Below are 22,982 nucleotides of genomic sequence, written 5' to 3' on the forward strand. Positions count from 1 at the left end.
GCTTCTGCATGTCCAAAGTCATGGCAACTTGATTTTACCAACCAATTCGGTTGTGCATATAGTAACAAGATGTGAGCAGGATTTTACACAGCACAACTCAAAAGACCTCACGTGCAGGCCAAGTGTTGCGAGTTGTCTTTTAGCTGATCTTTATTTAATAATAGACCGACTTCGAGTTTCATCCATTCTTGCGAGGTTAAAGAGGGTCAGCTAGTCACTGCCATCAACTGGTGCATCTTAATGCTTCAAAGTAGTTGATATTCATTTGAAGCATTACTCAAGATGGTACAATAAGAATATTTATATACCATTTATTTGAATTGGTAGCAATAAGAAAAAGAAAATGTTTTGCTAACATATGACAGCAATACCAACACTAAAGTATATTACTATATAATCAACAAAATAACTATGGAAACTTGTGACCTTGACCACTTGGAATTTTCTTAAATTTTAATACATGTAGCAGAAATGTTAAGATATGATAAGAAGATATAGAGATTGTCCTCTCTTGCAGGAAAAACGAAAGGCAATCAAGTAGAATAAGACAACGTGCTAAGAGAACTGCAGGTACCAGTTCAACAGTTTATCACCCAGGAGATGCATCACAGGTTGGTTGTTGTTTGTACGCCGATGTCCAGTTCTAACTGCTTCTTAGCTTGTTGAGCTAACATACATATTATTCCTAAAAGTTTACACTTGTCTTTTCTCAACTGTAAGTTATCTCCAGCTTTTGTGCCTACTACAAAAGATAAGGAGTGTTATTAAGCTGTGTCTGAAGTCTTCTGAACCCCTGCGTATCCCTAGAGTATTACGGCTGTGAATCCATCCTAAAGTGCAGTTGACAAACAATTAAAAACCTAGCAGAGGGTTTAGTATTATTGGTGAGCTAAAGCTAACTTGCATCTGGTACTTGCCAAGCAAAACAAAGAACTATGACAATCTCAACACTGCTAACTTAGATATGTGAATACAGTAGATGCTCTTATAGCTTAAACCTCCTTTTACATAAATTCAACTTAGCGTAAAGACTTTATGTAAAGATCTTGCTTCATATTACATAAGAAATGCAATGTAATATAAAGCTTCAAGTCAGTGTAAGTTCTCAACTTCTATTTGAATAGTGAGGTTCAATAGTTAGCCTTGAAAGAATCGTTTTCTCTTTTGCCTCATCTGGGAAAAGAATGATGTATAGGGGTATCTCTATCATACCTGACGGTCTAGCGTGCCGTGAGAGATCGTCAGGTGTGTCAATACAGTATATAGAACAAGTACCTGCACAGTTATCCAAACATACCTAAAAGCTGGTAATTGGTGCAGATGTTAGAGAGTCAGTCTACCAATCTGAATGCCATGAGTCAGAGTCTCGTTAAAATCAACCCTTTATCCTAACCTCTAACACTGGCTTCAGACAATTGGACAGACAGACAGACACCGCTCTCACTTTAGTAAATATATATTTTATTTTTACTTATTTTAGACATAATTTTACAATATGTTTATTTTTTCTTTGCTGTCTAAAGAGAAAGTAGAAAAAAATCGTTTTAAATATAGATTGAATATGTGTGCTCCCTTTAACTTTAAAATAAAACTACTGTAATCTAGAACCCAAACCAAGTGACAGCAGTTAGAAATAAAGAGAAGTTGTAGGTAAAAAACAATAATACCACAACTACTGTATAGTCAGTAAATAAAACATTAGGTTTAGTTTTTCCCCAGCTGACAGGCCAAAGGGGTGAAGTCTGATATACACAAAGGTCTGATATACACAAGTTGAACATTTTTTATCAGTGTCATTCCTCTCTTCTAACAAACGACCTAAAACATAGCCTATAATTGTTGTCTTAGTAAAACCTGCTAAACCCGAGGAAACAGCAAGCCATGTCTGTCTCTTTCAAACCTGCCATGTACATGTAATGTAAGAGTGGGGTATGAGTAGTACTACACTAGTGAACTGATTCTCCCTTTCTACTTACTAAATTTAAGGCAACAACTTGGTCAGGCTGAGAAGATGCATCACCTGACATGTTCTCTTCTTCGCCACAAACATCTTCATTACTTTCTTCACTTCCTTCACTCTATGAATATATTTCATGGGTTTATCTAGATCTGGTTCAACTCTATGACAAATTAATTTACTTTACACATAACGCAAAGCGCTATGTGTAAACTAAATTTATTTGTCTCTCCTAGAGCGCTCCCCAGTTATGTAGCTTCTAGGTTAGCATGAAAACACTCCAGATAAATCCCCTAATTTTTATGAAAGACGCTAGAGAGGGTGAGAAGGTTTGCAGGGTGAGCTCGCGTTTTAAATACATTGTTTCTTTATGGCTCATCACAGTACAAATACAAAGTCAACAAAAAAGTGACCTTCACCTTTTATCACTGTTATTAGAGAAAGTTGGTAGGGAAGACCATGATAGGTAAATTGGAGCCTGTTACATTGTGATACCTCGCTGTGGGTCTTTGTTTACTTCGCCCTAAAATATATTTTGTATTAAATAAACTCGAACAACTATGAAATGAGGATATTCCCATAATTGTTAAACACCTTCATATAGGGATGAGTAGAGTTAACAAGAGGCTGTACTTGTTCTTAAAATACAAGTGTTATCATATTTAATGCTGAACCAGTAAAAGGAGGTAAGTTCAAGGAAGTCATGTCTCTGAAAACTTGCTAGAGACATGAAAGGTCAGCCAAATTATGCTTCTGCTTGCTCATCTATAGAGGAACTGCTACTGACTATCCGCATAGAACAATGGCAGTTATAGATATTTTAACAACAGATAACTAATAAGGTTTAACATCAATGATATCATGGTGTAAGTGAATTAATGATTGTGCACATTGCAGTCCATACGAAGCCACAGAAGCTACAATCAGGATTCGAAGCTACAATCAGGCCTTCTGAAACAAATTTCATCATACATGATTCGAGCCTGCAACAATGGTATTCCACACTCACAGCTCTACAACATGTCACAATAGGATCCACCCCTACCATGCTACTACCTTGATGTAGAGTTGGGCTATGTTTCAGTGGTAGAGTTACTGATAGGCATACGTGGTGCAACTTATTCTACATAGAGATTAAGTTAGCCTCATTTATATACCTATACGTTCTACTATATTTGTAGGTTATTTTTAAATTACATATAGCAGCTTTTACAATTAATAATAGAAATGTTGTGTTTCAAAATGTTTGGAGTCTCATATGTTTAGCGTTACTTCGCATGTCAAGACAAATATTTCATTACATTTTACATTTTTCCTAGCTAAATTTGTAAGTAGAGGTGTAAGTAGAGATTAGTCTATGTTTGCCTGTATTACAACTCACCAAATAATGACTCACGTAACAAATTAGTGAGCATAGAATCTTACTGAAATCTAGCAAGTCGAGAACTAGTGGCTTCAGGCCTTCAGTTGGTATCACACCATAAATAGTTTAGATTAAAAATCTAATGCTAGTTCAAATTAACAGGATGTGGGTTTAGAAAAACCAACTAAAGAATTAAATGGGGGTTTTGTTATGGACATAATTGATAGCCTATTTCCCAGGGGTGGGACAGTCTCTAAAACAGGCACCATGTGCACACCAAATTTCACGTCCTAAGGGGTATATTATCCCAGTCATCACGTTAACGTGCTTTGGGTATATTTCAGTAAACTACAGTGCCGGACAAAATAGTTGGGACTCAATTGTTGAATCGCCAAATCTTTACTCAATTTGTTTCCTCAAAGTTTTAGTAGTTTAACATTTAGTAACTATGCATATTTATATATCAATGGAATCCTTACACGCTAAGGAAGCCAGTTAATTTTGTTTTAAAAGAATATTTTAATCCTCTCTCCATTTACCAAACAATTTTCATTGTGAGTCAAATCTTGAGAAGTTTACTCAAACTCACTCACTGGAGGATTAGTTCATCCCTCAGATTCACTTTGAAGTTCTAAGTGAAATTAAAAAGATGTTTGGTATTTTCTCAAGGCATGTTGTCTGTGATTGTTGCATAACTTGAATACTTAAGTTGGCCAATTCTGTATAAATTGGCTGTTAGCTGTTGAAAGAATGTCACTCATTCACAATGTCTACGCTTCAAGATAAGAAATTTACCGTAGCGCCGTCTTTACGCGAAGGAGAACATGACAACATGAGAAATTGTCGACAAAGTTGATTGTGTTGTACCCAGTAGACTTTGGGATGATTAATTTTGCTGAAATTTCTCATACTGTCATGTTCTCCTCCGCGGAAAGATGTACGACGGTAAATTTCTTATCTTGAAGCGTAGACATTGTGAATGAGTGACATTCTTTCAACAGCTAACAGCCAATTTATACAGAATTGGCCAACTTGAGAATTCAAGTTATTCAACAATCACAGACAACATGCCTTGAGGAAATACCAAACATCTTTTGAAGTTCACTTAGAACTTCAAAGTGAATCAGTTCTGAATCATTCTGAGGGATGAACTAATTCTCCAGCGAGTGAGTTTGAGTAAACTTCTTAAAATTTAACTCACAATGAAAATTGTTTGGTAAATAGATAGACAGGATTAAAATATTTATTTAAGACAAGATTAGTTTGCTTCCTTAGCATGTAAGGATTCCATTGATATATAAATATGCATAGTTACTATATGTTAAACTAGCAAAACTTTGAGAAAACAAATTAGGTAAAAATTTGGCGATTCATCAATTGCGTCCCAACTATTTTGTCCGGCACTGTAGATACATAAACGTGGTATGGGTCTATGGGGTTCGTTAGTAAGGCTTGTTAGAACGTAGAACTTGATTATAATGAATTATGTAATCCATAATAGCTAACTGTGGTAATCAATTTAAATAAAGATATTAAATTTTCACCGCTACTACCAACGTTGACAGCAGTTTCTGACAGGGCAATAGCAAAAACAGACTAAGGACCTTTGTGGGAAAGCAAATACCGCCCTGTATTAAAAAGGGCATAGATTTATGTTTACGGAGCTGATTGGCTGATTTGACTAATTTCGCATGGCATAAAGAAAATCTTATTGGTGTATTTCTACTCACCTTTTACTGGCAAGCCCGTCCATATAGTCTCTTCTGTAAATGCAGTGAAAAGGGTGTAAAACTGTGTGTTATGGTGACTATAAAACATGTAACGCAAAAAGGGTTAATTGTGAAATAATGGTTGGTGGGCTATGAGTCATTTGTTAAAACCCTAGGAAAATGGGCTATGGGTCCAATTCCAAACCTAGGTGTGCACATGGTGCCTGTTTGCAGACTGTCCCACCCCTGGGCCTACTCACCTTGTTGCTTAAAGGTTGACTTGCAACAAAATTCACATTACAGTTATTTGGTACCAAAATATTCACCATGTCTTACTCTGTTGTGTTGTAAGTGCCAAATATGTGAAAATGTGATTACAAGCTCTTAAAAGCTCAAAAACGAAAAGCCGCCATAGATTGGAATCTCTTTATTTCGATGACGTAGCTACGAAATTCGGTAATCGTCTTGTCACGTATGTTCTCACGTGAATTGAAAGGCCAATACAAAGCTCAATATAAAACTTATCGTAGTATTAGTTTGTGACAAACACTTCGGGTTTTACAGAAGACCCCGTATCAAATATAGATGCTCGCTAGTTTACAGTTTAGTTTCGGCTTGGTCTAATCGGCAAGTCGTAATCTGATCATGTGACCCTATACTTGGCAAATAATTGCTGCAGCACTTTTCGATTATCACAAGTGACCAACAGGCTCGTCATGATTATCAGACAATGATATGTACTCCTTCAAGGTAAGGTTAAAAAGTTAAATGAATTTTTACGGTAAGTTATAAGATGTCACTGCTAAAAGTGACAGCATTACAATGACGATAAAACAGACGCGTAAGAACAATGGACATGGTTTTATTGAATGTGTGAAGTATATTTGTGAAAATATTTCGACGAATAAGGTTACATGAAAGTGTAAGCAGAAACCATCTCTCACAAATGCGTCACAGTTGAGCCGTTTTGGAAAGAGAATCTAAACTATATACGGCGGTCTCGCGTGGCTTCGATTAACTGTTCGTTTTTGAGCTTTTAAGAGCTTGTAATCACATTTCCACATATTTTGCACCTACAACACAACAGAGTAAGACATGGTGAATCTTATGAAACCAAATAACTGTAATGTGAATTTTGTTGCAAGTCAACCTTTAAGCATCACAAAAGTGTAGCCACCGAATGTGTCGCCGTCAAGTCCCTCTCACACTACTGTTAGCCACTACGCCCGTTTTGAAAATAAGAACTCAAGACAGTATTAAACATAGTTATGTTACATATATTTGCTGATCATAATTACTGAAGTGGTAGTTGTTACTAAACATAATACTCTGTAAGCGTAGGAAGTGAATTATAATAATTAAAAACACAAATTTTCATTGTAATATCTTGTTTTGTAATGTCTTTGTTTGTTTGATTTTTTCACAGTATGAGAACGAATTAAATTGTATTTTATTATTATATAATATAAAGTGCTTTGACAAACAAGAAAACTAACATCTGAGCTCAGACCTAGAACGGATTAAGCTCGTATAATGAGGTGTGATTGTATATAGAATTAAAAATTTAGATTTCATTTTTCCTATTTGAAGGGATCAATAGGCGAATTTATAGGGATCAATAGGCGAATTTATAGGGATCAATTGGCGAATTTATAGGGATCAATAGGCGAATTTATAAGAATCAATAGGCGAATTTAGGATGATCTTGGAGCGAAATAGGCAAATTCAAGTACTTTGCTGTTTGTATAACGTAAAAGCCATATAATGGAAATATTCTCGGGACAGAATATTATATTATTATTACATTATATTATTTACATTGTAGGAGCGTCTACTGCATATGAAAACTTCCTAAATCACTACTAACTCTGCTCCAAGCCTTTGCTAAAGCATTTGTGTTTTTTCTCTTTTACTTGATGCTTGCTTTTTTTATCAAGTACACTATATCGGTTTCTTCTTCAGCCTCTTCTTCCGCCTCTTCTTCCGCTTGTTTCTGTAAGTTTGGATGAACTTCTGCATAATCAGTTTCACACCCAATTTGCCCATTTCATTCATCTACATTGTGCCACTGTATATCATGATGACCCTAATTATAATGTTTAATTTGATTAGAAAGTGTGATTACTGCTACATTTAAAACTTTGTTTTCCCAAACTTATTCATGTGATGAGAAAACAAAAAAGAAAAACCTCATCAGTTTCATTAGTTTCAACTATAATAAAAGTAAACAGCAAAATACCGCCAATATTTGCTGTGTCTGCTCATAAAAACAGTGGTGTAAGAATAGATAGTCAGAAGCAGTCGAATGATCCACTGCGTACAAAGCGTGCTAAATATGATGTAATATTCGCAGAAATGAATAAATTACTTCTCTGTTAAGTTTATATATTTCAAGTATCACACTTTTTAAAATAAACAGGAAATGAGAGATAGGAACGATCATGGTACCAATTGCTCAGTTGGTCCTATGATTATAGAAGCAGGTGTCCGCAGATGCATGATATTTGATGAGAAATAATGACCTTGATCTGGAAACCTTAAAAAGTTATGACACAGTGAATGTGTCATGGGCTGAGGCAGTGGAAGAGCAGGAAGATGAGGGAGGGATTGCCTAGTTGAGAGTGTATAAAGCACTTCTGTGAAACCCTGTACAGACTAAAATATTAAAAAACATGTGAAATGTAGTAGGCAATGGAAGAGCGGAAGAAATTGTGAGACACAGCAGTACAGATGATATTCTTACAAGTTTATGCCTTTAGTAAACTTTTACTTAGTGTTCCAATCAAACCATGGATGGACTATTAGGTCAGAGAAAATTAAGATGTGTTGACATCGTTTGAAGTTTTCTAAAACCTTTTGCTATTCAGCTATAGAAAGCATTGCTTCCTTTTTTGTCATAACTACCACTCTATCTAACCTATTAGAAAACATGATTTTAAAATAAAAGAAGGGGAGTTATGGAGCAATGTTTAATGTAATTACAACATTATAGAACATAACTATGTGAATGGGAGATGTGCGTAAAACTGATTTATAAAACTGCCAATTTTTGATTGTCTCTAGATGCAGTATGTTAAAAATTAACCCATATCTTATCAAATATTTAATTGGTCAGAATTTAGATTTTTTACCGAAATATTTCTATGTTTGAGTGGTTATATGGCAAGTGTTGAGTTTATTGCGAATGGCCATTCATGGAAAATTATGAATTCAAACTGTGAACAAAGTGATACCGATGAAGCAATTGACCCAATGGCTGTAGAAATAATGGTTGGCAGCCGATGTCGGGGAGATGAAGACAAAGGACTTTGAGGTAGACATCTCGTAATGTTATGATACTGTGAATAGGTAAGAGGCTGAGGCGGTAGAAGAGCGGGAAGGGTGAGATATGGCATCACACTGAGCAGTCTCACAAGTGCGTGTAAAGCTCCAGTTTGACTCTGCATGAACTACAAGGTTTGAGAAAATGCAACTTTACTAAAGTGAGATCAGGTCCAGTGAATAACTTGGGTATTACCTGTATTACCTAAAGGTTACAAGGCGCCTTTTCATGATGAAATTATGCTCATGTTTACTATTATAATTAAAACCGAAGAGAAATTTGTGACCTGTAAACTGAACACTTAAACCATATTATTGTTAAAATATTGGTTCAAACACATATTAACATAAGTTTAGCAACTAAGGTAAAATAATATGTAACTTAATGATTGGTTGGTTCAAGTATTCAGGGAAAGAGCCATGAATTTCCTTGGTAGGGTGCAACTGACAGTAGTTTTGTTTATTTGAAAACTTGCCAAGTCTACGATATGTATGATGCTCGCAGGCCTTGCAGCAAAGCCAATAATCATGTTCTTGGTTATCATTCGTTATAGGTATCTAAAATCTCTCTGACAAGGCAAATTATTCAATGCTACTATGTAGCTGCAAGCAGCAACAACAAAAAGCGATCATACCATATGCATGACTGTCCTGTTGATCTGAGGAGAAGTGATGATGTGATAAGACATCTCGAAGGGAATAGGAGAAGAGGAATGAACAGATAGAGCGGCATAGGACAATCTTTCCAGCAATGTCGTAGAGAGCCGGAGAGTCGATGAAGGGTGAAGACGTGTGAGAGATGACATCGATGTTGATGAATTAATAATATATCTAGTTACTCCAATAAGATCCTGGAAAGTAGTAAAGGTAGAAGATATACAGTAGATGAGCCAATTACGTAAACCTTAAATTCCACTTAAACCTAACTTGTGCATAATTTCAGTAGATTTTATCAGAAAGCGTTGTTTTCTTTTTAAATTCAAGATCGCTTTTGATGTTTGAGGTGATCTGACTGTCAGGATGTTTTAAAATTAAATTTGTCATAGCTTCATCATAGTTAAAACATTGAAAAGTATAAAATTATATCACTAGTTGCTATCATTGCTATAGTTGATGCTATATTTGCTATTTTTTTAGTTGATGCTATATTTGACAATGCCTCATATAAACTGCTATAACTTTTGAACCATACCCATCTATGGAAATATTTTGATGTCAAATTAATCAGCATACAATTTTACATCATCTGACGCCATTAAAATGCCATAAATCTACTGCAGAATGGACTTAGACACTTTTTGAAATTTACGTTACTACCATTTGCATGTTCCAAGTCGGACGAGTTATTAATATTATTATAGCTTACGGCATTATTATTATGGTTAAAAATAAAATAAGTAAAACTTTCAACAAAACTATTAAATAATAAAAGATCATCCAAAGTTGATGAATTTTTGATTAGATAAGTCTATAGAGCTGTTAATGCGTCTGACATGACTGGTCATCGCTTAGAACAAATGTTCCTATAAAAACACAGTTTTTGCAAGATGAAGTTAGCCTCAGGGCGGGCTGTAACCATATTTTCTATTGACGCACTTATTACCCCATCTACTTCCTGTTTTTAATGTACACCTTGTCTAGTCAGTCTAATTGCATCATTCTATTCTGTTTCTGCTAGTTCAGGCTCGAGGCGAAGACTTTTGGTATTGAAATCTAATGGAAGTATTCTACTCACATCATACTGTGCCTGGCTCTCCGCTCTAGCCTCTTCAATTTCACCATCTTTCTGTTCACCTAAAGAGATTTCTTTAGACTTTACTTGTCCTGCTTCTTCACCTCGGTTGCATTTGTCTTCATCAACCTCTTCAAATTATTTTAACTAAATTCAATTTTGTGACTTTGTAATCTCAAACTTTGTTACAAAATCTAATACTAACAAAAGGTACCACATTGATAATAAACATGTGTCAATCATCAACCATCAGTTCATAAAAATCATAAAGGGTTCAGGTTTCACTTAAGTTAACTTCTCTTCTTCATTTATAACTAATCTTTCACTGCTGCCAAAATACTAGAAACGACTGAGTCAGTTAAACATGTATTTCTCTCTCAGAAACATGACACATTTTACTAATATATAAGTAGTGGTCATTCACATGCTGATAACAATATATTGCACATCGCAATCTAGTTTTGGCTGCAAGCTAGCCAACATATCAATGAGTGCATTGAGCTTTTATGCAACATTGTTAAATCTATATGTATTTCTCAAAGTTGGTTGCGTGTGTATTTATTTTCTTCGACGTCATCCTGCATGTCCAGGTATAGCTATTAGTATGCACACGCTAATCATTGAGAAATATTTTTCGTAAGTTTCAGTTACTATATCTGGGGTCAAGATTAATTCTTCTCGCACATACAATTATATTATCTCCATAAGAGAAGCCTCGACACTCTCGCTGCGCTCAGTCAGACAAAAACAGTTCGATATCTCATTTTTACATTTGTACCGGTATCAAGAGGTACCAATATCGTCGTATTCAAAGTTTTGATGGATAGCTTCTGTTGGAACAGTAGTAACCTTTTTATACACACACACACTTCTATGCACTGATTGTTATTATTAATTCAACATATTCAGGATCTTTATTTTGTTTTCTCAGTTTGTATTAATTTTATCATTACCGAATCATCTTTTATTGTAATCGTAGCACAACCGACTTAATTTAGCTATTACTAGCTAATTATTTCACATTTACATTTACACTCTTTTGTAGTTGTTTTATTTTTTTCAATGTATTTAACCCACACAAAGCATTTTACTCATGATATGAAGTTTAAAAGTTACAGTTGTTTGACAAAGTTTGAAAACCTTTACAGTTGTTTTTATTTTCTCTGTTAATTTATTTCCATTGCACAAAACACTTTTTTTCATGATATTTGAAAACTAGAATGGCAAGTATTGTTATAATTATGTTAAAGACAAATCAATTTTCGGCGCAAAGATTTTTTATTACCCGGGCAACGCCAGGTAGTACAGCTAGCATAGATATAAAAATATGTTTTCAAATTTACAACGAAATAAAATTGAAAAGATTCAACAAATTGCAAAGCAGGAAATGGGCTATAATCTCATTGCAGATTAATTGCAAGCAATAGCTATCAAATGGCAGAGATATTTCTCAGTTTCTCAATGCATATTTATTAAGAGTTCTTTGACAAGTTGGAGGTAAGTTAGCAGATTTATTGCAACCAAAACAGTTAATATCACTCCACAGAAGAAAGAGGGCCAAATTTAAGAGACGTTCGGTTGGCCCGTAAAGGTGCTAAATCTATCTTCCCAAAATTCTGATGAGCCACTGAAAAATACACCACCAGCCTCTATTTGAAAGCCACCTCCAATTGACAGCCACTATAATAGAGAAAGGGTTGACAAATAGAGGGCCATGGCGTTCAATTAGAAGTTTTATGGTACATAAATATATAACAAGAATAAAGATAAGTAAGCAACTCAAACCTGTTAGAGCAGCTCTTCGCTATTCGTTCTCCCTACGAGTGATGGCGGCAATCTTACACTTCCTGTTTTTAAAGCAACAAAACAGGCTCAAAAACATATTCAATGTTTTTCTTTCATCATGATTCATTCTATGATGCTGCCTCAAAGATATTAGCTAACATCCCAAGAACGTTACCTGGAGAACATTAGTATGATGTAAATGTGTAGTCACTTTCAAACATCCTGATAAAGGGTTGACAAATAGGGTGTTATGGCATTCAATTAGAGCAGACATGTCCGAAGTCCGGCCTGCAGGCCAAAAAATTGAGCCCAGGGTAAATTTTCATCCGGGCGCAGCCTCTATCATAAAATCAATAACGGCTGGCCCGCCTGTAGAATTAACCCTTTGAACCCTAACACCGATTTTCCAGCATTGCGTAGGGTGTGTCAAAATCCCTAACGGCTGAAATTCACATGACATTCACATGGCTTTGTTTACAAAAGCAGTTTCTAAGTAAAAGCATAAACCAATCAGATTAATTCTTTCACAGGATGTTTGACCAGAAATGTCTCATCCATTTGTAACAGTTTTCAAATATCTTTACTTCCTTCAATTTAATAACAAATTTTATTAGAACGGTATGGCGAAAAAATTGATACAACTGGTTTGTTATGAGGCCATAAATGATTGTGATGCAAATAAAGAATTTTATGATACTAACTATAAGTTTCCAATATATTTTGAATCATGAAATGATGATGAACATGTGCTCAATGGACATGATGCTACTGTAAATGTTTTACAGGTTTTTTTAAATCATACAAACTTTTATAGTTTTGGTCCGAATAATGTTGATGCACTGTTGTTTTCTGTTAGAAGGGTTGTTAGAAGGGCTAATTGTCGTGGGTTGCTCAACCTTTGTACTAATGTTTCACCAAATATCGTTGTATTATGAGCATGTTTAGTTATATTTAATAAAAGTTTTAAAACATGGGATTGCTCAGGGTTACTGACACGCACTGACAAAAAACTACCAAGGTTCAAAGGGTTAATAAATTGGGCAGAAGCGCTGCTACCCACGTGTTAAACATTTAAAAATCTAAGCAACATTTATAGTTAATGTAGTATTTTTAATGAGCCCTGCACTTGTTGATATGCCTATTACATGTTCATTTTTCTGTAATTGTGTTTAAAAATTCTATAAATATTAAACTGCCATGGTGAGATAATTTTTTATGTCTCAAATGAAATTTGTACCAAAAAGTACAATTACTTCTGTTCAACTGTTACAAAAAAAGTTAGTGTTAAAAAAGTGAGTGAATTTTAAATTTCAATTATAATGTCGATGCAATTTTGATATGCATGTTTCAAACGAACCAAAACACATGCTTAAGATAGCTGAAATTTAAATTAAGCAAATACGAAACACAGATTGGCTCGGCAAAATTTATTTAAATTAATTACTGCTATATATAAAAAATGTCCGCCAAGGTTGGCCCCCAAATTTTTAACACACAAAATCTGGCCCCTTTTGCAAAAAGTTTGGACACCCCTGAATTAGAGCTTTTACAGTATTTGCTACTTGGTTCACTTGGCTATTATAGTAGCAAACTTCATATATTATAGTAAGACAACTTCCGAAACCACTTGTTTAAAAGTAGATCTTAGTCTAAATTTTATTCTTTGACTGTACACAAATAAAGTTCACACACCAGCTTATTTATTATGGCGCTGTTTGCTGACTTTGACAATTCACTCATGAGCTGTTATTAGTGACTCATTTATTAAGTGACTACAAAATATTTATCATCCACTTTGCAGCGGATAGACAATAACGAATCAGACGAGCTACGAATAACTACTTTTAAACTACACCTGATTGGACACATTTAGGTTAGGAGATAGGGAGAAATAGCAAAGCAAACATACCAGGTGAAGGATGGTGATGCCTAGATAGTTTGCAGCCTTTACATCAACGCCTTGTTTAAGTAATTCTCTTACTTCATCATGTTGTTGCTCACAGCTAACCACACGGTTTCTTTTACGAAAGAAACTTTGCTAGCTCTTGTACAATCTTCCCCATCGGCAGCCAGCGACTTTCTCCACTTCTTTCCGTTTCTTTCTCCACAAGACAGCTGGCTTTCTCGGATTTAGATCAGCGGATTGCAGCATGATCCTAGGTTTAAAAGTAAATGAATAAATAAGTCTGAATCTATAAAAACAGCAGTTCACAAATAATATATTTAGTGTCCAATTTTGATATTCAACTCTTCCGCGGTACAAATAATTGTGAACCACAAAGCTTTTGCGGTCTTCATATAAAAATGTAGATTCTCTTCGTTAGGAATTTTACTGAATTACTAGATTGCACATCAACATCCTTATTTAATATACTGAATTAATTGACATCGCTAATTTACTGAATTACTAGATCGCTGCATCAACATGTTTTATTAATAAACAACAGAATTTTAACAACGCTTCCAGTTCCAGCGAAAGTGACTCAGAGTTTTCTTAGCACCAAATGGTTAAAAATTAGAGCAGATGCTTATGGTTAGAGCTGACAGGCGTCAGCAGCGTCATGCTCCAGAGGATAGGAGAATGGAGGTAAATCTACCTTCAACTTTGACTGTCCTATATACTGTATGTACTAAACTAAAGGTAATAGGTAATTTTACTACTCATGAACACATTTACTAATTAATAAAATTATAACTTTTGGCTATCACGAATCATCGTTTCATTATTTCTTTGTCATTTCACCTAGCCTAATATTTGCTTCAAGTTTTCTTAGGTCTTAATGTAGCTAGTAAATTAGATTTATGATTAGAATTCATGTTCACTGCTTACTTGTGGGAAGTGAGGAAAATGGATGATCAATGATCAATGCTCACCCTTAACTCCCAGAAACAAAGCTTAGAATTGTTGGCTTGGCGTACTTATGCTTTTGCTAAACATTTGACTATTTTGCAATTTTACATGCTCAATCTAACTCCTAAATTGAAAGCTGCCAGTAGATATTTGTTAGAACGACATATCGATGAATGACATATATTACATTTGTTTTATTGATTACAGGATGTTTATGTGGCACCAGCAGTGGTGTCAGTGTGGAAAGTGCCATTGTTTTATTATTGCTGATAATTTTACTACATGTCATATCACTTCCAAGTCACATTCAAAAAGTTATCTACAGATGATAAAAGTTTAATATTTTGTTAGTACCCAAGAATCTAGATGCGGAGTGTCTGAAACCACCTAAAAGGCTGCACAAACATGAGATGTACAACATGGTATGTAAAGACAAAGGAAATCATGCACCTACAGATCATTAGTATTTTGGACATACCCACGACTTATAAGAGCAGAATTGTGATCACTACCAACCTGCGTATACAACATAGTAAGACCTTCATATCTTAGGACCAATGATGAAGAGGAATATCCAGATACGATACGTACAAAGTATGAGTTTACTGCAGTAGATTAATTTGTCCTATTATAAGATTTGAAACTACATGAGTAGCCATGACTTGGATGGATGTTTTTGATAAAAACTTTTGCTGAAATGGAAATTTTTTGGCTTGTAAAAATTATGTAATAAAATAATGATGTTGAAGATCATGCAAAACGTGATTCGCAAAACATATTGAATACATCATAGCCCGTGGCCAAAATCTTGTCTGACAGATGGGTCTATGAAGTGAAATCAGAGCTGTATTGACAGGTATTTTTGCATAGCGTGACCCAATTCTAACGGACCAAATATTAAGAACTACTCAAAAAGGTTTATGCTCTGTACTACTAAGTGAAAACAGGTGAGTCCACGCCACAGACCACCAACCAGGTGCAAGAATGGCTTTATTAAACCTTTGCCAAAATCTGTGAGCTAATTGATTTCAAATAGATTGATGTTGTTTTGCGTTCACTATTTTGGTCAACTCAAAAATTATTTGTTTTGTACTTGAATCAACTAATCAAATGTGACCAGTAAATCTTTTTCTAAAAACTGATACTAATAATGACTAGATAACGTTGAATATACATGAGATTTTTAAGGATGCAGCTGGTTTTGATATATATTCGAACATTTTCTTTTTAAAAATGCAGCTTGCTTATTTTGTCTAGTAACTAGTTTCCAGTGTGGGTAGCAACTGAGAACTTGGCTGATATAAGGGCCGCGATGAATTAAGTTAACTCTACGACCTAATTATCCTAGACTGGGAGAATCGGAGCTCAGATGTTTACACAGTATTTAGAGGAAACTAATATGACAAATATTTAATTACCCGTATTTGAGGCGTTTGAGACATTTATAATGATGTATTTGTAGCAAGATTAAAAGTTTTATACAAACAATCATGAGCCAATACAAAATAAAATACATGTCAATACGACTCGACTTGTATTACAATAGCCGATGTGAATAGGCGAGATAGAGACAAACTGTCTCACTATATAGGGTACATCATTTTGGGCAAGCCTGGGCACATCTTTCTTCTGAGCATTTTAACAGCGATAATGTTTGGTCGATTTTAATCTTGAAACATCTTAGCAGTCACGTAACCTCAAACATCAAAAACAATAACAACTAATAGAATAGTACCTATACTTTCTGATGGAATCAACTAAAATTTGGTACAAATATATCTTTAACAAGTTATATATTATAAGGAAACGCTCACTCTATTTTCATAACCCTAAATCCATGATGTGCTATTTCTTGTCCCTAAAATTGTGGCTATAGCAGCCAATCTGACTATCCTTGAGGAAGACCTCCGTCCATGATATCAAGATGGATGTACCTTGCGAATAGGTGAAGAAACAGTTTTGGGTGATTCATCAAATATATGTAATTTAGGATTGATAGAGTTGTCTGTATCATCTACTAGAGGAGTCGGAATAGATCAAGTAGTTAATTTTGTTCACCAGGCTGTTAGTAGAGAGACCTATCAAACATAATTTACCATGCCTGTACACATGACTCATCTTACCATGAGTAGATAATCTCAACTTTTCCATAGGACACCTCCAACAATCGGTGTCAGAGTTTTTATTCTCTAAAGATAGAAATGACCCACAAAAGAAACCAAAATACTATCCAACATGATAGTATTTCTATAATGTAAAAAATTTATGTAGTTTTTGATTTCTAATACTTTGTTTTAAAGCTCTCGCTTTCTCTTGCCACACATCAGGAAGAGAAAACAATATAAGGTTATATCTATTATACCTATATACATTGCACCTCGAGTTACGATGTCCCTGTTATAGTTTTTTTGCCTTATGATGTGAAGCACCGTGCTTGTTCACCTCTGCCATAAGACATTTTTTTTGTCATATAATATCAACAAAAATTTTTTCTCGAAATTCAAATTTGACAGTTGGTGTACTAAATACATTGGACTAATGAAGATGTTGATATGTTATTCGCCAAAATGCCTTCCACAACACATTAAAGAAATACGATGCTTTCTCTCTCTCTCTCCTCTCCCTCTCCCTCTCCCTCTCCCTCTCCCTCTCTCTTTCTCTCTCTCTCCAGTATTCTTCATTTGAAGATTAGTGAAAAGCAAGCAAAAGTGCATGGGCCTTACATGTACCAGATGAGGTCAAATCACTCGAAAGATAAACATAACATTTTTTCCTTTCCACAGCAATTACATGGCCAAATATTTAAGTCTGCTTTCAAAAACAGCATCACTCAGGCTTTCTTGTTGAATTAGGCGAAAAAAATTTTAATGACATCTGCTACAAATTTTAGTGAAAACGAAGCCAGAAACAGATTGGCGATAAATCTTTAGACGACAAAATAAAAGTTTAGTTGTGCCAGATACATTCTAAAATAAAGCTTCAAGTGTGTGTCTAGTAAGCTAAATTTATTTAAGGTGAATTCAAAGTTTGCTTCATACGTCTGTCTCCAAGGTAAGAACTTTCTACGGTACATACTGCACATAGTAATGTTCCATTTTATTGCAGATCATAACCACTAAATACACTAAAGTTATGGTAGGTAACTATAGTCACTAAGGTTTCCATATGGTTTTGTAACTAATTTTCCCACGACCAAATAGAGCGGAGCGAAGTTTGAGAGTTTTTATAATAAATGCATATGCACACAACTTACGAAAATTATTCATCAACAATGAGACGAACCCTTGCTTTGAAATCTCATCAACGAATTTAACCTTTGTTTTGTAGAGTCGTTAAAGTATAATAATGATACAAAACACATTTAAGCCTATTCAAAAATGTTATCAAGTCTTTGTAAACCGTCGGCATTATCTTAAACTTTACCCATCTGATCGGATTATACACAAATAGACAGATTAATTTGGACGAAAATCGCCACAAAACGCTTGAAAAGCTTGGTTTAATAAAAGTTAAGACCGGCCTACGATACGCCAATAAAGCCGTGCAACAGATAATAGAACTATTTAGCAGTGCGCATTTCGCGAGAAAACCGTGCTCATTTCACCAGTCTATGGCATTGTTTACTTGTAATCGAATTAATTCAAAGGTTTCTGTAATAAACGTAGACCGTTTGAGGCGTAGACCGAATTACAGGTACGAAATTGTGGTACACAGTTTATCAGCCTATGTTTTTTTGTCCAATCACCGAAGGTTTCATTATTTAAACCGTTAGCCGAAATTCTTTACAACTTATGTACAAGCTAGGGCGGAACTACAACGTCCCTTTCTGACGAGAACATTTTTTATTTTGCTGCAGTTTAAGACGCGTGAATGCTCATACTTGCTTTCTGTTAAAGATCGCTATCAAAGCCATTCTACATTCAACGCAGCCAACTTTCAAACTGTATATAGTACACAGTAGCTTGCCATTTTATTTCTACTTTTGCATTTCAGAGTTATAATAAACATGTCTCCTTATTGTTGTTGAATTACATACATTACAGTAGATTAGGCCTACAGCTTTATAACACTTTTATAACAGCTTTTATTTTGCTGCAGTTTGCAGAAATCTTCCAGACGCGTGAACCCTCATACTTGCTTTCTGTTAAAGATCGCTATCAATACTATTCTACATTCAACACAACCAACTTTCAAACTGTGTATAGTACACATTAGCTTGCCATTTTACATCTACTTTTGCATTTCAGAGTTATAATAAACATGTTTCCTTATTGTTATTGTTAAAATTCATACATTACAGTAGGTTAGGCCTACAGCTTAAATTAATTTTTTTATCATTGTAAAACAGGTTTGAGATAGTAGTAGATTACGTGATTTTTTGTGTGATTAGGTGTGATTTATTATTGTATTAAACCTTTTAAATAGCTTTTCAAGCTATTTCTAGAACATTTATATTTCTATTTCTATTTCAAACAAGTCTCATTTACACTATACTCTGTCAATTCCTGCTGAGAACTACTTTTTCAACAATCAACAGTACCCTTTCTTTTTTCCATTATCACTTTGGTCAAGGGCTGTATGACAGTGGAATTTCTAGTTACTACGTACAGTATGTATATAAAATTTTTAAGCTTTCACCAGGGATGTTTCCATTAGATAATTGCTATGGGTTTCTATGCCCCTGTATACAGCATGCTCACCTTACGATGCCAACACCGGAGCGAATTAATGTCGTATGGCGAAGGTGCACTGTGCTACTATCCTGACAGTATAATTCGCCGTGAGAGATGTCGTCAGATATGTCAATAAAACAAAGAGAATAGTGGACACACAATTATTCAGTAATACCAAAAGGCGATCAATTAGTGTAGATTTTATAGGGTCAGTATATCAAGTTTAACGTCAAGAGTGGTAGTCACGTCGAAAGTCATTTTTTATCCTCACCCTTTAACCCTAGCAACTGGTAGACGAACAGTCATACAGACACCTCTCTTATTACGTACGTAAGTTTTTATAGAATAAAACCAACATGTCATATTTATTTTAATATATATTTTTGCTTTGCACTATTTTAGACATGTAACATATTTTGTTAATTTTCTTTTGCAAAATAGGCAAAATGACGTAAATTGACATTGAAGGTGTGCGCTCCCCTTAACTCCTTGTATAAAATTACAGAAATCATGAACCCTAAACCAAGTGAAAGTAATAAAAAAAGGAGAACAGCTGTCAATACAAACCAATAATATTACAGTTCCTGTACAGCCATTAAATTAAAAAGTTAAGACTAGTTTTTTCTTATTGAAGGGCCAAAAGGGCGAGTTTGGGAAGATCTTAGAACAGATTAAGCAATTCGCTTGTATTTTACACTTTGTACAACATGAAATCGCTAAAACGCAAACGTTCTTGGAACATATTATTTATGCTGTAGGAACGCCTACTGTATACGAGTTTCGAGCCAAATAGATCTAGTTAAAGGACAATTCTTAAACTGTAAGCAAACCTAGTGCATACATAAGCCAGCACAGTAGTTGTAGTTATTAGAGGTCTAGGCAGAGAAGCAAGCTTAAACCTGAAGTTCAAAGTCTCAGTCGCAACACTATAAACTCACCACTGGCTGAATATCCTGTCCAGTCTTCCAAGTGACCATCCTACCCACCAACCTTGTCAGTACAAACTCATTAGCTGTCCTAACACATCCCAAGTTACAAGACTGAAAGAAAACCATGAGAAACTTATATATGCTTTATTAAGTAACAAATGCAGAGCTTCTCTACTGTTACAAGCTGTTTGTTATCTATAAATAATTACTGTGCTGATATGAGCAGGTGTTTAAGGAGTTATTCCCTCCTTTTTTCACTTTCAGTTGCAATTCGGACAAGGTGTGTGCAGTAAAGGTGATAAAAATTTTTAGCAATAGAAGGTTCCTAATATATGACAAATATGACATAATACGGCATCATAGGAAATACAGATCTTGTTAGATAAAACAATACATCCCATATAGTTCTTCATAATTAGAGCAATAGCATTCTGTGTGGATTTAACAAAATTTATCCCGTGCTACCAGGTTTAGTATTTGTCGCGCGCTTTTATTAAAACCTACTGACTTACTATAAAAAAAGTAAAATTCCTTTAGTATTTTTGCGACCAACAGCTACTCGCACTCACTACTAACTGCTCGTTTGATTATGTTACCAGTAATTGCCAATATAAAGGCCATATAGTAGACGCTCCGACAACTGAGATTTAAATAGTCTTAAAAATATCATTTTTTTCTCTAGCATCACTTGGGAGAGAAACCGGAAAAACAGACTCCGCTTTTTCTATAGTAAATATATACTTTTGTTTCACTCTTCTAATTTAAAAATACAGTGAAACCTCGGTTTTGAACGCTTTGGTTCTTGACCAACTCGATTTTTGGCCAAGCATTTTGAGATTTGTTCGTCTAGGATTTCGAACATAAATTCGGTTCTCGACCAAACCGGCGCATTGGACTTAAACATTTAGAACAGCTCCGGAAACAGCATGGAACCATGCGTTAACAAACGGAGAAGCAAGTTACGCTTCATAAATTCATTACAAAAAGGAAGAAACCATCTGGGACGACGTCTCCTCTACCGAAGAGATTTGGTAGGGAGACAACCCCTCTAGTCAAGTTAGTCTAAATTGCTTTGGAAAAAAATTGAATTAAACACGCCATTGCTGTTTATATTTTAATTTTCACACGATTTTTGATGCAACTGATCTGTTGCATTTTTTGCTGTTTCTTTCTCAATTTCTGCTATTTTTAGTATTGTATCTCACCCTTTAATGTTTTTGATGTTTCAAGAGCAAAACATACGAATGTTTACTTTTTGTTTTCATTTTTTCATCATCATAGATAGAAAATATTTTATTAAAATTAAACATGATCTATATCTACCAGTATACAGTACAGTTTATGGTGTAAAATGTTGAAAAAACACTTTACTGAAGTTGTTTTCTCGATTCGGAGCGAATTAAAATTTACTTACATTAGTTTTGATAGAAAAAATTGTTTCGAATCTCGAACAACTCGGTTTACAAACAACCTTTTGGAGCGGATTATGCTCGAGAACCAAGGTTCCACTGTACACAATTTTTTCTTTGTAGCATACACTTTGAAGCCTAGAAAAAGGTGAAAAAACTGATTTAAATAAATGTTGAAGGTGTGCACCATTGAACTCAAGACCCCTGGAATGGCAGAGGTCATTTGTGTGTACGGAAATCCGGCCGACACCATTTTCAAGTACCGTTTGAGTTAATTTAATTGTGTTCAATGTGAGAAAGAAATCTAATTTCAGATTTAACAGCTATATGAAAGATCACGAATACACCGCTAAATCAAAGGAACAGACTACTGAGATTTCTACTAATAATTTATGTAAGAGAGAGAGAAGGGTGTAGGTAAACAGTGCTATTGCTATTACATGAACGGCAAAAACCGCAAGAATGGACTTTCAAAGGAAAGGGCATGACATTTCACAAGTGAGTCACTTCTACTACTAGTTCTATTACTATTGCTAAAGTCTATGACTACTACTAGTTGTGCTACTACTAGTTAGTACTGCCACTAGTTACATTAGTTCTACCACACTAGTCACTGGGTGAGTGAGAGTCGATCAGTGTCACTACTGAGTGTACGAGTTTGACTGTATTTTGTTACTGATTAAATAAATTTATAAGCTAGTGAGTGAAATGTTCTTCCTTCAGAATGAAGGTTTTTTATTATTTTAATTTGGATTTTTTTTATATTAATATTTTGGAGCTACAAACCATTAGGTTATTTCTAAATATTTATATTTGAAAAAAATATTTGTTGTGCCTATATTATTTATTGTTGTACCTGGATATAGCTAGCAGTAAGGAGATAAGAGTAATAATACTATTGTTATTACTACTGTTGCTAACTAACTACTACAGTTTCATTTTAATTTTTAGATTTCCAAACAAAACAACTAAGAACTCTCGTTATTTACAATGGTATCACAACCACAGAAGAGTGAATAAGCCTTATCCTTGGGCACTTATCTGCAACGAACATTTCAATGATCCATGTTTTGACAACAGGTTAAAACGTTCGACTGAAGTCATTTAAAGGTAATATTTTTCAATGTTGAATGATGCTTTTCAATGATTGAATGTAAAACCATATTGTCAAGCACAGTGCTGCAAGGCTGTTCAACTTAAAGTAGATACATCTAAAAAAAATTTAGAAACCTCACACAGCACGCAAAACAGTG

General features: G+C 34.7%; 1 long non-coding RNA gene across 2 annotated transcripts in view; it reads right to left on the reverse strand.

Moving 5' to 3' along the window:
• Positions 1 to 329: 329 nt before the first annotated feature.
• The window catches only part of LOC137404144 (uncharacterized), a 28,465-nt gene continuing 5,812 nt past the window's right edge, over positions 330 to 22,982 (reverse strand). For both annotated transcript variants that reach the window (XR_010979655.1, XR_010979654.1), the window contains exons 4-10: positions 20,330 to 20,431; positions 13,777 to 14,023; positions 11,868 to 11,929; positions 10,086 to 10,213; positions 2,377 to 2,480; positions 1,977 to 2,078; positions 330 to 742 (exon numbers count right to left, since the gene is read on the reverse strand). This is a non-coding gene — a long non-coding RNA (uncharacterized lncRNA). The remainder of the gene's footprint in view (positions 743 to 1,976; positions 2,079 to 2,376; positions 2,481 to 10,085; positions 10,214 to 11,867; positions 11,930 to 13,776; positions 14,024 to 20,329; positions 20,432 to 22,982) is intronic.

The sequence above is a fragment of the Watersipora subatra genome, chromosome 9, assembly GCF_963576615.1.
Source record: "Watersipora subatra chromosome 9, tzWatSuba1.1, whole genome shotgun sequence".
NCBI lineage: Eukaryota > Metazoa > Bryozoa > Gymnolaemata > Cheilostomatida > Watersiporidae > Watersipora > Watersipora subatra.